The sequence below is a fragment of the Arvicanthis niloticus genome, chromosome 26 (assembly GCF_011762505.2).
Source record: "Arvicanthis niloticus isolate mArvNil1 chromosome 26, mArvNil1.pat.X, whole genome shotgun sequence".
NCBI classification, from domain to species: domain Eukaryota; kingdom Metazoa; phylum Chordata; class Mammalia; order Rodentia; family Muridae; genus Arvicanthis; species Arvicanthis niloticus.
The window spans coordinates 7690876-7708422 of NC_133434.1; the positions used below are offsets into that span (position 1 = coordinate 7690876).

General features: G+C 37.4%; 1 pseudogene; it reads right to left on the reverse strand.

The window, feature by feature from the left end:
- Positions 1-7572: 7572 nt before the first annotated feature.
- LOC143438826 (olfactory receptor 8G18-like) lies at positions 7573-8683 on the reverse strand (annotated as a pseudogene).
- Positions 8684-17547: the final 8864 nt, after the last annotated feature.

The following is a 17547-nucleotide window of genomic DNA, read 5'->3' on the forward strand; positions in this document are numbered from 1 at the left end:
TCCAGAGAACCCCATGGCTAAGGCCTCACCTCAACCCAGGAAACCCCTGAACCATCCCCAGATTTCCCAAATCTTAGACCTTGCTTTCCAACCCCAAGGACATGTCTAGGCGATTCCCTACAGCCTGGAACCTGCCCCGACAGGCATTGTAAGGCTCCCACAAAGGGAGGACCTCACCCAAGCTTCAGGAATTCGGGGCCACCCATTAACTCACAAGACACCAAACTTGATGCAATCAGCAAGAGGTATATTTTCAATCATCTCAGGTAGGCTGGTGGAAAAACATTAAAGACTCTTTCAGTCCGGTCAGACTGGCAGGGTTATCTGAAAAGAAAGGGTGATTAATCTTCCAGTTTAGTCTGTGTCTCCTTCCGCAGAGGGCCAGGGCTCAGAAGCCTGGCTTTCTCTTTCTCACCCATGGTGGTGGATCTTGGACCAGATCCTGCTACAGAGTAATGTATGGCCGTTGATCGGGATATGACCATGGTCCTTCCTGAAAAATAATAGCTTTAACTTTAAAATAATAGTCAAGTCAAAAGTCTCTTCTGGCAGCCGGTCAACATTAAAAGTCAGTCACTCTGAGGCACAAAAAATCTGTCACAGTCTTTTCCTGATCTCAACTGATAAGTTATGTGTTCTGGTTCTAACTTCAGTCTAATGGTCTAGGGTTAAACTTTAGTCACAGTCTGTCTTATTGTCACAATAACATAAAACCCAGACAAAACAAACACACAGAGAGACTAACAAAAACCTGTCTCAATCACAAGTGCCAGCCAGGAAGGATTCCACATCTTCCCTGGCACCCCATGTTAGCCGGGAGGGATTTCACTTCCTCTCTGCCCCCCCCCATCCCCCGTGCCAGCCAGGAGGGATTCCACATCCTCCTGGGCACTGGTGGGAACTTCTTAGACATCTCTGGGGGGTCCCTATCTTCCTTAGACATCTCTCAGGGCTACAACTGGTGATTTCCCTAGCACGTCTGCCAATCACTCCATTTGTCTCCTCTCAAGACAGAAACGGCTGCAAACAGCTGCAAAGAACCAAAAGTACTTTTACAAAAACAGGTTACTGAGACAGTACAGACCAGAGAATGGGCCCAAAACACAGAAACTATAGAAACAGAAGTCTTTCACTGAGACAATATAGACAACAAATTGGCCAAAAAAAACCACAGAAATCATACCTCCAAGTGGGTTCTTAGAGCTTAGGGTGGTCGCAGTTTTCCTGTCAGGGAACCAAAAATTTAAAGTCAAAAACCACAATTCAGGGGGGAAACCACAACCCAGGGAAAGTAAAGGAGGGTTATTGGAGAGCACTTGTGGAAAGTTCCAGCCCATTATTCAGTTTGTGACAGGGTACGAGGAAGAATCATGGAGAACATTTTGTATAGGCTATTCTCTAAGAGCCTATTTGTAACCAACCATCTATCTTGTGTTCAGCCAAGTTCCTGAAACACAGAGCTCATGACCAAGCTGACCTGTACTCTTGGTTCTGCTTAGGCTGCTAGGAGGTTTTGAAAATTTTTTAACCCTTTCAGCATCAGCTTGGGTTAAGTGCAGTCAAACTCCAGCAGCATAGCAAACATAGATTGAAACCCTCTATCAGTTGTAGAGTTGGTAAAGATGTTTTCCCAATATGTAGGGTGCCATTTTGTCCTTTTGACACTTTTCTTTGCCTTACAGAAGCTTTTCAGTTTTATGAGATCCCATTTGTCAGTTGTTGATCTTTGAGCCTGAGCCACTTTGGAGTTCTGTTTTGGAAAATTTTACTTGAGCAGATGTGTTCTGGTCTCTTTTCCACTTTCTCTTCTATTAGATTCAGTGTATCTGGTTTTATGTGAAGGACCTTAATTCCACTTGGACTTGAAAACATTTTTCCAAGCAAATGACATGACTTTTTTAGAAAGTCACCTTAAATAGAACCAAAATCATTATTTATATTTTTTCTTTAAAATTTAATTTATCATTGCATACTATTTTAATCTGCTTATGAAAGATATTGAAAACTTATGAAAAATATGGAAAGTTTTTATGACCCCTAGACCTGAGCAAAAGAATGCAGGTTCACTAGTTCCAAGAATGTGGAACTAGATATAAGATTTTAGGCCTTCATTGCCCCAGGATACATTCCACATCCCTGGAGGGGTACATTGTCTCTGAGTCAGAGGACACCTGCTGAATTAACATTCAAGAGAGGAAGGGAGGGACTAATTAACATTCCTTAGACCTCAGGGAAGAGAACCCACCTTGGGGTGGGGAAGACCCAAAGCAGGAAGACATGTTCAGGACCACAAAGAAAGATGCAAATCATCTGGGTGATTCCAGGAACTGACTTTCCACTGTTTTTATGTTATGTTTCCTTGGTTACCCCTTCACCCCCTCTCCCGTTTGTGGGTTCCTCTATATAAGACCACCCCTGACCAGGCTGTCTTGTCAATTCTTCTGCCCCTGAATGGGTTATGAATTGACCATCAGTCAACTGATCCTAAAATATACCTCATGCTGTTGCATCAAGAATGGTGTCTTGTGAGTTATTGGGTGGCCGTGAATTCCTGAGGCTTGAGAGAGGTCCTCCCTTGGGGGGTTCTTACACTTATAAATTTCATCACCATCTAAGTTTTAAATTTACATTTTGTTATATATTACACATATATGTATGATTATAAATCATGTATCAATTTTTACACTAAATATATATATATATATATATATATATATATATATATATATATATATAAAAATAGCACAAGCCATTTTACAAGTAACTAAAAATATTCAACAACTATGTCAAAAACTTCAAAGTGACTGTAGATGATCATGGCTTAACATAAAATAAGTAAATATGGAAATTGTTTTCTTACTATACTACAGAAATAAAGAGCAAGATGCACAGAAGTTATGAACATTCATTCATATAGATCCTAAAATGAAAGTGAGTCTAGAGAAACAATTACCCATACATTTCTGTTGAAGTCGGATATAAAAACAGGGTAGGTGAGTCTCAGACTGATATATCCATTGGTTCAATAGTGGCATAAAAATGTCAGGAAAACCAACTGCTTCTGAAGACCCCCATACTTGGGAGACCCTTCCTCAAGTCTCCGGAAATCGCAACCACCCAAAGATCACAAGAAATCATACATGGATGCAATCAGCAGAGGCTTTATTAGGGAAGTAAGCCGGTGGTCAAAATGACAAGCTCTTTAGCTCCAAGAGCAAGGTTTTGGCCCAGAGTGGTGGGTTAAAGGGTCTTTTATAGCATGGGGTGGGGGAAGGAAGGCATTTTAGCGCGCTTACACATGAATGGCTGCATTTTCGCGCGGTTACACATGATTGGTTGTTTTACAAATTTTGAACATAGCACTGGGAAGACCAAGGGAAGGGTAACCAAGAACAGTGGAACATTTCAGAAAATATAGCCCAAATGATCTAGAGTCATGTGAAAATCACTCTGCACACTCATTCTTCTCAAAAATGTGGGTTTTACCATGCTATTGTGTCCTATCCTGCCATTTACCAACTATTTCAGATTAACTATCTTCTGGCTATAGCCCCACCTAGGTGGCAGCATCTTTTATCTGTGGTCAGGAATGTGTCTTCCTGCCTTGGGCCTCCCCCACCCATAGGTGGGAGAGGCTTGAGGAATGTAATCCAGCAAGTGTCCTTCACCTGGAATGTGAAGGCCTGAAATCTTATTTTCAGTTCCGAGTTCTGTAAGGCAAAAAATCTACACATATTTCATAAAATGGTCTTTATAATTTTTCACTCTACACTTCCTTATTGGACTTAAGGCACACCTTACAAGACTACACTCATATAAGGCACCAAAACCAAATCAATAACCTCTCTGTAGATAGTTAATAGACTCTAGGGAAGAATGTGAATCTTATTGCATATTATTGAAACATTTGTGTATTATTGAAACAAATGTTTTCTTTTATCATAGTGTTTGAAAACTCCTACATATTATTTCTAGTCTTCTTTATAGTGTTATTTCTTTTTTGGCATCATTTGTTTTTATTCTATGTCACAACACATTACTTCATAATCAATATGATGTTTATGTTAATATTTTCATGCTATCTTTCTTTGATTATTATAATCACAGAAAACAGGAGGACTTGGGTAATCTTCCAAATAATTTTTAATAGCTTGTGTGTGTGCATAAGCACTTCAAAAATAACAATTTCATAAAGAGTATTTTCTGCCTATTACCCTTCATTATGATAAAAGTTTTAGTTAATATTATTAAGTAATATGATGAAAATTTCTTCTACATAAACCTTTGAAAGCATTCTCTAACAATACATAAGCAACATTCCAATTAGTATGTATACACAAAATATTTACTATATATACTGTTTCAGATTGAATATAATATGTCTCATACAAAATCACATGATCAATTACTTGCTCTGACACTGTGTTCGCATTTTGGAAGATGATGGAAACTGTATAATGTGGGGACCAACTATCAAAAAGTGGCTCAGTATGTCCAGACATTTTTTTCTCTAAAATCAGCAAGTATGATATTAGGTATAATTGGAGCCAGCTTAATATTTGGAACTCTATGACTTGTAATAAAAAAAAAACAAATAAAAAACCAAAAACAAAAATCAAAACAAAACAAAATGTTCTCTTTTATGTGTATTCTCATGGGTACTGTAGTCATGATGGATAAATTCTGAGTAGCACCGAAAGTAAGTATCATGTTCAGTTTTATTGCTGTGATCATTATGCCTTCAGGATCCAGTGACTCTCAAGCCTCTAAAACTGGTTTTGCAAATAAATAGAGGGTTGAATGTGGAGGCTAGAGAAGACATGCATAAAGATCTTAATGTGCAGTTATTATATGTGCTTTTAATACAAGAATGGCAATGAAAGCAAAGAGAGTAAACATTCTGCTGAATCCTCAGATGAACATGATCATTCCACTAAGAAATGAACTGCAAGGCATCCATTTTATATTTATTAGACGCCAATTATTTTCCTATCATGATATTTTGTAGGAGAGCAGTGTAAAGATGATAGACTAATTTCAGCTAAGATGGTAAATTAGAAGCTGCCTTTGCAAGATATAAGAACGAGGAGTCTTTGTGAGATATAACACTCTATAGTCAAGACAGACAAAAGACAATAAGTATTAGAAATCTACAAAGTGACTTACAGGATAGGGGGAAATATAGAAAAATAAAACAAAACAGAACGATGTTACAGGAAAAAGAAGTACTGTGAAGTGAAAGTGCTTTATAAAATCTCAAAGTCATACCTGACCCCATTTCTTAAACCCTTTATAATTGGTCAGACCTTGTAGACTTGACACAAAACTGAGGGCTGTTATTATTGTCATTATAAATAGCTACTGAAACTTTAACCCAAGGTATTGCTGAAGCTTCAAGTAAAGATATAAAAGAAACATAAAGATACATGAAAATGCAAGAAAATAAGAATACCTAGGAAACAACCATCCCAGGGTAGCTACAGATTTACAAATTATAATAGAATTGAAATACTTAAAACTTACAGTAAGTCTATTAGCCAACATATTTGTGATGAATAATACTTATTCTCAGCTACTTTATTCAGAATCTCAACGGAAATATATCTTTAGCAGTGTTTATGTGTGTAGAAAAATTCCAGTCCATCAGCATGGCTGCACTGAGTAAAATACAGTCACACCGGTGTTACACACCTTTCTTCTGATATAATTAAGTTAAAGTTAGTTTGAAGAAAGAAGCATACATTTTGGAGACCAATGTCTAATTAAGTGACAACTCAGAGAAAAAAAATGGCTGAATAGGGGTATGTCCAATTCTCCTGAGAACAGACACACACACAGAGAGACACACACAAGAGAGAGAGAGAGAGAGAGAGAGAGAGAGAGAGAGAGAGAGAGAGAGAGAGAGAGAGAACAGGCAGTTTGACCAGAGGAGTTTTAAAGAGGCAAATTGAAGATATAACAAAGTAGACACAGGTGAAGATAAAAATATGAATATATTGAAATGAGCCAGATTAGAACAGATTGCTGGATAGTTTGAGGAAAAGTGTAAAATTTCATTCAGAAGTGAAAGAAGCCAGTTTGAATCAGTGAGCCTGGAGAGGAGTTTTTAGCCAGACAGCTGAATTAGACCCAGTAACCAGAGCTCAGAAACAGCTAGAGAGGGTGAATTTATTTAACAGTAAGTCTCAGAGACAAAAATTTTCTAGGCCTAAATAAAATTGTACTGAGTCTGTAATCTTACAGGTCTATTCCTAGGTTAAAATATGGAGGCAGTAGGCCTTAGATACAATTACTTCCAGTAAATAAACATGACTTATACATATGAGCATGTTTTTTTAAATGATTAACAGAGGAGCAAGAACACTAATATCCACCTGAATGAGATTAGGAACATTCAATTTTTGCAGAGATATCAAATTAGAAAAATGAACCAATTAACCAATAAATAAGCAAAAATGAAACTCTGACATTTCAAATTACTACTGCAGGAATAAACAAAGAATGAAAACCAAAATTAATCTACAGAAGATATGTGGATATGGAAACAAACTCTCATTCACTGTAGATGGAATTGCAAACTGGTGCAGCTGCTTTGAACTCAATGTGGTGAGTTAAATAACTAGAAAAGAAAATACATATGTAAATGATTAACATAAGAAAATAAATAAATAAACAAAGAAATTTTGTACCATAGGATCCTGAAATTCCACCCCTTGGCATATGATGAAAGGACAGTAATCAATAAATAATAAAGAGTTCTTAAATCCCAATCAATAGGGAAAACCCATGCCTTCTTCTATAAATATAGGCAACTATATGTTTCTGTTGAGGATACGAAACCTAGAGGAGAATCTCATAGTGACAACTACGCAAACTACTATAATCTCTAACCATGTCACCCACAGAAATGCAACTCTTTTCACAATGGATGAAGACAATTACAGGAATCCATGACTGTCTAATAGAGGGAACAACTGATGCTGGGGTAACAGCCACACTTCATCCAAACACAGTACCACCTCCATGCTTAAAGTGTGACCTCCAGGTCACATTTTAGAAAAAAAATAAAAGAATATTCTAGTAAAGAAAGTACAAGGAAGACTGTGGTAGTATTTTAATTTCTACACATGACAGGAAAGAGGCACTGAAAACCTCAACAATATTGTTTCCTAAAATTTATACCACATGAAATGCTAATATAGGACAAGAAATTCACAGGGACCCAAATCCAAGGTGGAGGAATAGGGAAATTAATGATGACTGAGAACAGAGTCAGACTTTCTATGCGTATATATGAATGAAAGTTAAAGAGCCATTAATTTGAGAGAGAACAGAAGGATGATGGGAATGGCTGGAGGGAGATGAGGAAAATGAACCTTTACATAAAAACTTATCAAAAAATGAAATAAAAATGAATTAAAAAATCATTTTATTGTCATTAAAAAATCTTTATCATGTAAAAGTATATTTTAATGAAATATGCAGAAATATATAACATAATGGACAATCAACTATGGGTATGAATATCCATATCTTTCTTACTATTTGTTTACATTGCTGATTCTGAGAAGCATATGAGATATGAGGTGCTTAAAATTAAAGTTGGAATTTGTAATAGTAAAACATATCAAAGGTTTCTACCAAATGACTAATAATAATGATAGGTAGGATCAAACAATCTAATCTATGTATTTTTAAATCCTTTGGTCTAATAAGTAAGCTTCACATGACTTCTGCTTACATAAATTTTTTTCTTTCAAGTAATTTTTTCAATGCAACACTGACATCCTTGTTTCTCAGGCTATAGATCAAAGGGTTCAACATGGGTACAATAGTAGTATAGAACGAAGACACTTTCCCTTGGTCCATGGAGCTGACGGATGATGGCTGAAGGTACATGAATGCTAAAGATCCAAAGAAAACAACAACAGCCAAGATGTGGGAACTGCAAGTACTGAAGGCTTTGGACCTGCCCTCAGTGGAAGGAATGCGGAGGATGCTGCCTATGATGAGGATATACGAAGTAATAACGGTCATCACTGGGACAAAGATATTCAGTATACCAAAAAAAAAAAAAAATCAACATTTCATTGATATAGGTACTAGAGCATGCAAGCTGAAAAAGGGGAACAACATCACAGTAATAGTGGTTAATCACATCTAATTTGAAGAACTGAATCCTAAACATGAATCCTGTGTTGACTGATGCACAGAACACAGAAAAAATATACACCCCTGAAATCAGAGAACCATAAATCTGATAGGACATGGTTACATTGTAGAGCAAGGGGTTACAGATAGCTACATAGCGGTCATATGCCATTGCAGCTAGTGTGTAGCACTCTGCAGTTCCAAAAATGATGGTAAAGTAGAGCTGAGCCAAGCATCCAGGGTAGGAGATGAGGTTCTTCTCTGTCACAAAGCTCACCAGCATTTTAGGGGTAACAACTGTGGACTGACAGAAGTCAATGAAGGACAGACTGCTGAGGAAATAGTACATGGGTGTGTGCAGGTGGGAACTGAGCCCAATCAGTGTGATCATGCCCAGGTTCCCTGCCACAGTGATCAGATAGATTCCCATGAAGATGAGGAAGAGGGGCAGCTGGAGTTCTGGCTTCTCGGAGAGGCCAGCCAAGAAGAACTCAGTCACTGTGCAATGGTTTCCTGCTGCCATATCTGCCATTATTATCCTGAAGGAGTAAAACAATCATAAACTTGTTAGAATGACTTTATTTTGAAGTGTGTAAAACAAACAAACAAACAAACAAACAAACAGAACCCACACTCTCTGACTAGGTGCCCTCAGTGGAGGTCTTGCTCAGCATTCCAGGCTAGGTCCAAGCAGCTGTCTGGCCCTGGTTCCTGCAGCTGGCCTGCTATACCAAACAAACCAGTCTTTTTCTGAAAATGCCTGGAGCTACTCTGGTTCCTCAGGCCATCCACCCCCATGGCTGGTCTGCAGAACACCAGTGACCTCTCTGGTCTCCACTCCTTTTACCCCTGTGAAAGAAAAACACTAGAGACTTTTATATTTATACCAGTCAGATTTGTATTGGTAAATTTCCAACCCTAATATGCCCATGCAAAGAACACACAACTCAGTTAATATATTTACAAAATGCACACCTAGATTGGGCAGATATACCACTACCCTACTCTATTGCCCAGCTAACAGAACACTTGCTACTTGCTGCTCCTCCAGACCATGTGTGTCTGCTCTATCTTCTACCTCCTCCTTCTTCACTTCTTCTCCCTGTGTACTCCATCTCATTTTCTCTTCTTTCTCTCTTGTCTCTAAAACTTCCAGCCCTACTTTCCCCTTCCATTGCCCAATCAAAGGCTCTAGCCTTTATTTGACCAGTTAAATTGGGCAGTAGGTTCACATGGAATCACCTGAGTATGTGATCTACTCCTCTTCAGGGGCAGGATTAGCACCAAAATACAAATAGCACCAAGGCAATCAACAACATTATTTTTCATCTATACAACATACCTATATGAATTATTTTGGGTTTCGTGTACATTTTGCATGTATATAATTACCTTAACTGGATCATCTTAGATAAATGAAATTTATCTCTTATTATTTTTAAAGATAAACTTAGAAGTTAAAATTGCACTTCACATAAAATATTCACAATGAATTCAAGTTTTAAGATTTTTCAATATTGCATATAGCAAGATCTCAAAATTAAGATTTAGAATGTGTAGTAGTGAGCAAAATTACAAGACTGTGATGAAAAAGTAAGCTTTACCTAAAAACAGTGAATAATTACCCAAAATGTATTATCTCTAGGGGATCTTCAGAGCTCCCTAGTCTCTGGCGTTTCATTTAAGGTCCCTCCCTTTGAATCTTGAAAGTAAATTATGAAACTTTGAAAATTTGTAAAACTGGCTTGACAGCATATTATAAGTGTGAATATATATTTCCTCTTCACTTCAATGATGTGTTTCTCAGTTTTATTTTTTCAGGATAAATGGGAATACTTTTATACATAAAAAGTGGTGAAAATGTTCTGGCAGCTTTACTCATTCACTGTTAAAACACTAGTAAGAAAGAACCAAACATTCAATTGTATATTTCTAAGAGAAGGTAATTCTAATTAGCATTTATAATGCTACAAATCACTGAGGCAGACAAGAGTATATAATTCAAAAGCATAGTCATGAAGTAAAATTTTCAGGGAGGTTAAGATGGACAGCTATTATATATAGTGTCACAATCTCTGTGAGTTCATATGTGAAGCTGTATCTTTTTTTCTGGATGACATTGTTCCCTTGTAATCATCCACCATCTTGGGTGAACTGGTTCCTCTTTTGGTGATGTTAGTCAGTAAGATCTCATAAAGCATGCAAAAACCTCAAGCTCTTCTCATTACTATTAGTTACTCTCCAGAGTTCAATGTTATGACCTTGTTGCTGAAGGTTCCCTATACTTGAAACAAAGAGCATGAAGATCAAGATATCTGGCTTGGTCTCTAAGTTTCATCACTATTGGCTAGCTTTTATAGTGCTAGAAGATACTATAGATACTACTGGAGGAAGCAACTACTCAACAAACTTATTGATCTCTGCAACCTGCATTAATATCTGAGAAGATATGTTCATTGCTTAAATTGTGTCATGAACATCATGGAAGTATTGAAATATTTTCTCTCCATAAAATAAACTCTATCTATCTAGTCAGACCAAACATATGTTGCTTTTTATACATTTTAAAAATTTTATCAAAGCATATTAAACATTGTAATATTCTAAAATAGACACTGACTATTTTGAAGCACTGCATGTATGTATTTTATTTGTTCACCAATTTATTTCATTGTTTAGTTATTCATGTACCCAATGACTTTCTGAATACTGTTCTAATAACTAGTGAACAAAGTACAGGAATACACACACCAAAATATTTTTTATGTTTTTCTTATTTTAATTTTCAAACTTGAATCACACCTATTTTCAATTAACTATATTTTCTTTTACCTGATGTATAGTTTTAAATCTGCATTATGTTGTATAGATGTATAACTGCAAGGTTTATATTTGCTACTCTGTGTATGTCAATCATTACCTTAGAATGTTGTAAATTATACTATATCATTCTCTATTATCCTAATACATTATTACCCAGTGATTTATGAAACATCTCTGATGTGACTTCTTAGCTCAGGAGTTGGTGAACTGGAATATAGCCAAGAGGTCACAACGATGCCCGATGGTTTAACCACCTGGCCTCGGAGCACTCATGACTTATTAGAGCTGTAATTTCTCCCCAGGCCTTGCTCAGGATTCTAGTTCTCCTGTGTTTTATGAAGTTAGGAAACACCCACATTATGCTGTCATGTTAAGTTTCAGGCCATGATATTCACTGTGAAACATTCTAGCTAAGGAAAGGAAAGCAAGATGAAACAAAGAAGTGTGGAAATTTTTGAAAGGTAATGTAATTAGTATGCAAGTAACATGTTGTAAGACAGTTTTTGATGTTCAAAAGCATAAAATTACACTTTAATAATCACATAAGAAGATTATACCTGTTGCTTATTTTTAAAAAGAAAAAAAGTTACTGATTAGTGATCATAGACTATGCTACACTTGTGCAATCTGTGCAGTCTATGCAGTCTGTTGATAATTCACTTTCAAAGAACTAGGGAAACAATTCCTTTCCAGGTTATTTGTAAAATCACAAATTTCCACTTCCTGTTCCTCCTAAATTCTTCATTCATACAACCCTTTTCCTCTGCAATGGACACACTTGGCTACTTATAGTTCCTAAACTATATTAGTTCATTGTCCCGATTTTAGAATGCTGTTCATTTTACTTGAAAGACTGTCACTAAATACTATTTCTCTACTTTCTATTAAGTGTGTATATCCTTTTACATTCTGCCCAAAACTGTTGCTGACAGGATGTGATTCTCCAAAAATTTTAAATGGATTCATCCTTTCTACAATGTTCTTAGGATGTTGTAATTTCTGAACCTTACACCTCCTTCAAAAATAAAGTACACTACAAACCAGATGACTGGTTGACTTATTCTTCACTCTCATAAGTAATAAATGTCTACCTCATTGCTGTTTTTGGGTTCTTTAAGAATAAAGAAACAATTAGAAGAATGATTGAGGATATTCATCTATTTCTGTCTGACTTCTGGCAGTGATTGCTCCAGTCCTTACAATCGTAAATACATAGTCGAGTATGTAAGACAACCACAGTATTTTACTTTTCCTGAAATTCTAAATATCAAGTTTTAATTGCTGAAGACAAATCTAGTCATCAATGGCTATGGTACCTTGAAGCCTGTTCTTCAGATCCAGTCATCCTCTTCCAGGACTGTGTGTTTCTGCAGATTCAATTTCAAAGACACAGTCAACTGAGAAGTTCTGAAGCTCTATCTTGAGTTTAACTACTTCAGATGCTGTGTGTGAGGAAATAAACTTTCCCTGAGGACTCTTGTTATTCTAAAGATATGCTAATGAGAAAATAAGCAATTATCACTGCTAATTCCCAATTGGCAAGTTATTTCTCAAATACTTCCATGTCATGTCTAAACTTACTGCTCCTAATAAAGGTTTTGAGTATGTAGACCCCTGAAAAGTTGTATGAAATTGCTAACCCTGATCCAGGAGGTGTGAGTGGATGTGAGATTCTGTATATTTCTTAGGAACCTCTGGCTGCACAACAGGCAGAGACCACAGTGGCCTAACTAGTTTCTCCAAGTATCAAAACTGCCTTGGTTTGTTCCCAATTTAAGAAACTCAGGAGAACATTAAATGGCCTACATGAAAAGGATGGGGGCACCAGTGTGACGGCAGAATCAGGTGTGTTCTAACAAGACTAAATACTTTGAAAACAAAAAAATCTGAAATCTTAAACTATCAAAATGATTTGTAAGGCTAAAGTAAGTGCCTTAAATTCTCACCAACTTACTTTGCTTTTTATAATTTGTCTTTTACTTTTTTCTTCTGTAAACATTACAAAGAGTAAACACAGAAGTTAATACAGAGCACATAACATACAATTAAAACTTTATGGCATTCAACAAAATACAGCACTTTATTGTTCTAAAGGAATTAAAAATATCTTTGATGCTAACTTTCATAGAAAAGAATCACAGGAAACAGGCATACATTCACAGAATAGTTTTATTTTAGGGGCATAAAACAAACATTTATCATACTTCAGGTGTGGACTTTTAAAATAATTATTCCATTTGTTTACATCTCACTTGATATTCCACTTCCCAATTACCTCTCCACCCCCATCCCACATCTGCCATCACCCCCTCACCTGTATCAGGGTGCTCTCCCACCCACCCACACTCTCCTGCCCCACTACTCCTGCATCCCCCTACACTGGCTCATCAAACCTCCTTGGGGACCAAGGGCCTCCCCTGCCATTGCTGTCAGGCAAGCCCATCCTCTGCTACATATTTATCTGGAGCCATGGATCCCTCCAGGTACAATCCTTGGTTGGTGGTCTAATCTCTGGGAGAACTGGGTGGTCAGGCGAACCTATGTTATTCTTTCAATTGGGTTGCAATCTCCCTCTGCTCCTCCAGTACTTCTGCCAGCTCCTCCACCAGGTTCCCTTAGCTCAGTCTGATGGTTAGCTCCAAGCATCCACATCTGCACTGGTCAGTTGCTGGCTGGACCTCCAAAAGAACTGCCACACCAAGAACTGCCACACCAAGTTCTTGTCAGCAAGCATCTCTTGGTCACAGCAACAGTGTTGGAATTGGTGTCTGCAGACATGATCCCCAGGTGGGGAAGTCCCCAGTTGGCCCTCCCCTCAGTCTCTGTTCCAATTTATGTTCCTGTTCTTCCTCTGGGCAGGAACATTTCTGGGTTAAAAACTTAGTGAGGGGTGAGTGCCCTATCCTTCAACTGGGGGCCTTTCCTGTCTATTAATATTGACTTATGAGATAATACTGATAATATTGACTTATGAGAGAGTTCATACCATGTGTGTTCTTTTGTGCCTGGGTTATCTAAGGATGATATTTTCTAGTTCCATCAATTTGCCTGCAGATTTCATGAAGTCATAGTTTCAATAGCTGAGTAGTATTCCATTGTGTAAATGTACCACATTTTCTATATCCATTCTTTTGTTGAGGGACATCTGGGTTCTTTCTAGCTTATGACTATTATAGATAAGGCTTCTATGAACATAGTGGAGCATGTGTGCTTGTTATAACTTGGAACATCTTTGGGGTACATGACCAGTAGTGGTATAGCTGGGTCTTCAGATAGAACCATTTCCAGTTTTCTCAGGAACTGCTAGACTTATTTCCAAAGTGGTTTTAGAAGCAATGGAGGAGTGTTTCTTTTCCTCCACATCCTCTCCAACATCTATTCTCACCGCTGTTTTTGATCTTACCATTCTGATTGGTGTGAGGTGGATTCTGAGAGTCGTTTGATTTGCATTTTCAATGACTAAGGATGGTGAACATAAGTATTTCTTGACCATTTGAGTTTCCTCTGTTGAGAATTCTCTTGTTAGCTCCGTACCCCATTTTTAATAGGGTTATTTCCTTCTCTGGTAGCTACCTTCTAGAGTACTTTGTATATTTGGGGTATTAGACCTCTATCGAATGTAGACTTGGTATATATCTTTCACTAATCTCTGGGTTGCCACTTTGTTCTATTGGCAGTGTTCTTTGCCTTAGAGAAACTTTGCAATTTTATGAGGTCCCATTTGTCAATTCTTGATCTTAGAGCATAAGCCATTGATGTTCTGTTCAGGAACTTTTCCCCTGTGCCCAAGTGTTCAAGGTTCTTCCCCACATTCTCTTGTATTAGTTTCAGTGTATCTGGTTTTAGTATGAAGGTCCTTTATTCACTTGGACTTCAGCATTGTACAAGGATATAAGAATGGATCAATTTGCATTCTTCTACATGCTGACCTCCAGTTGAGCCAGTACCATTTGTTGAAAATGCTGTTCTTTTTTTCACTGGACACTTTTAGCTCTTTTGTCAAAGATCAAGTGACCATAGGTGTGTGGGTTCATTTCTGGGTCTTCAATTTTATTCCATTGATCTTCCTGCCTGTCTCTGTACCAATACCATATAGTTTTTATCACTATTGCTCTGTAGTACAGCTTGAGGTCAAGGATGGTGATTCCCCCCAGAAGTCTTTTTATTGTTGAGAATAGTTTTTTGCTATCTGGGGTTTTATGTTATTCCAAATGAATTTGAGAATTTCTTTTTCTAAGTCTGTGAAGAATTGAGTTGGAATTTTAATGGGGATTGCATTGAATCTGTAGATTGCTGTCGGCAAGATGGCCATTTGGTGGTGGGGGGTTGTTTTGTTTTGTTTTTCAAGACAGGGTTTCTCTGTGTAGCCTGGAACTCACTCTGTAGACCAGGCTGGCCTTAAACTCAGAAATACATCTGCCTCTGCCTCCCAAGTGCTGGGATTAAAGGCGTGTGCCACCACTGCCCAGCAAGATAGCCATTTTTATTACATTAATCCTGCCAATCCATTAGCATGGGAGATCTTTCCATGTTCTGAAAATTTCTTTGATTTCTTTCTTCAGATACTTGAAGTTCTTGACATATAAATCTTTCACTTGCTTGCTTAGTTTCACAGCAAGGTATTTTATATTATTTGTGACTATTGTGAAGAGTAACATTTCCCTAATTTCTTTCTCAACCTGTTTATCTTTCGAGTAGAGGAAGGCTACTGATTTGTTTGAGGTGATTTTATAACCATCCACTCTGCTGAAGCTATTTATCAGGTTTAGAAGTTCTCGGGTAGAAGTTTGGAGTTACTTAAGTATACTCTCATATCATCTCCCACAACCCTAAACTCCACAGCTGCAACCCACCCAAACCCCATCCCTCTGGAATACCACTTCCCTTCTGCCCCTCACTTGGTCCTTTTGGCTGGGGCAGACACTTGGCTGGTCTGCTCCTGTGAAGACACCATATCCTGAACCACCTTAGAGCAGTGGTGTAACCACTGTACTCAGAGTAGCCGAGAAAGCACTGTACTAGAGCAGCAGGATTTCAGGATCCCAGAGGCAGCATGAGTTCCAAGAGCTCTTCCACCTAAGAGTTCAGGATCACAGGATCACAGAAACTTCTGGACTCTGATGAGTTCTGACACAAGCAAGATAACTGGAAAGATAGGTCCCAGTCAGAGACCATGAGTGCAGGTATCTCTAGAGATAACCAGATGGTAAAAGGCAACTTTAAGAACATAAGCAACAGAAAGCAATATTACCTGGCATCATCAGAACCCAGTTCTCCCACCATAGCTAGTTCTGGACACCTCATCACATGGGAACAGCAGGATTCAGATTTAAAGTCACTTTTTATGATGATGATAGAGGACTTTAAGAAAGACCTAAACAACTCCCTCAAAGAAATACAAGACAACACAGGTAAAAAGGTAGAAACTCTTTAAGAGGAAACACAAAAATTCCTTAAAAATTGCAAGAAAAAAACAATCTAACATGTGAAGGAATTATATTTCCCTTTTCAGTTCTGATTTTATCAATTTCAAGACTGTCTCTGTGCCCTCTGGTTAGTCTGGCTAAGGGGTTATCTATCTTGTTGATTTTCTCAAAGAACCAGCTCCTGGTTTTCTTGATACTCTATGTAGAGTTCTTTTTGTTTCTACTTGGTTGATTTCAGCTCTGATTTTGATTATTTCCTGCCATCTACTCCTCTTGGGTGTATTTGCTTCTTTTTGTTCTAGAGCTTTCAGGTGTGCTGTCAAGTTACTAGTGTATGCTCTCTCCTGTTTCTTTTTGTTGGCACTTAGAGCTATGAGTTTTCTTCTTAGCACTGCTTTCATGGAATCCCACAAGTTTTGGTATGACGAGCCTTCATTTTCATTTAATTCTAAAAAGTCTTTAATTTCTTTCTTTATTTCTTCCTTGACCAAGTCATCATTGAGTAAAGTATTGCTCAATTTCCACGTGTATGAGGGCTTTCCATTGTTTTTTTTTTTTTTTTTTTTTTTCATTATTATCATTGAATACCAGCCTTAGTCTATGGTGATCTGATAGGATGCAAGGGATTATTTCAATATTTTTGTATCTGTTGAGGCCTGTTTTGTGACCAATTATATGGTCTATTATGGAGAAGGTATCATGAAGTTTTGAGAAAAAGGTATATGTTTTGTTTTAGGATGAAATGTTCTACAGATATCAGTTGAATTCATTTGGTTCATACCTTCTGTTAATTTCACTGTGTCTCTGTTTAGTTTCTGTTTCTATGATCTGTCAATTGCTGAGAGTGGGGTGTTGAAATCCCCCACTATTATTGTGTGAGGTGCAATGTGTGCTTTGAGCATTAGTAAAGTGTCTTTTTTAAATGTGGATGCGCTTGCATTTGGAGCATAGAATTTCAGAATTGAAAGTTCATCTTGGTAGATTTTTTCTTTGACAAGTATGAAGTGTCCTTCCTTATCTTTTTTGATAACTTTTGGTTGAAAGTCTATTTTATTAGATATTAGAATGGCTACTCCAGCTTGTTTCTCAGGACCATTTTGTTGGAAAATTGTTTTTCATCCTTTTACTCTGAGGTAGTGTCTGTCTT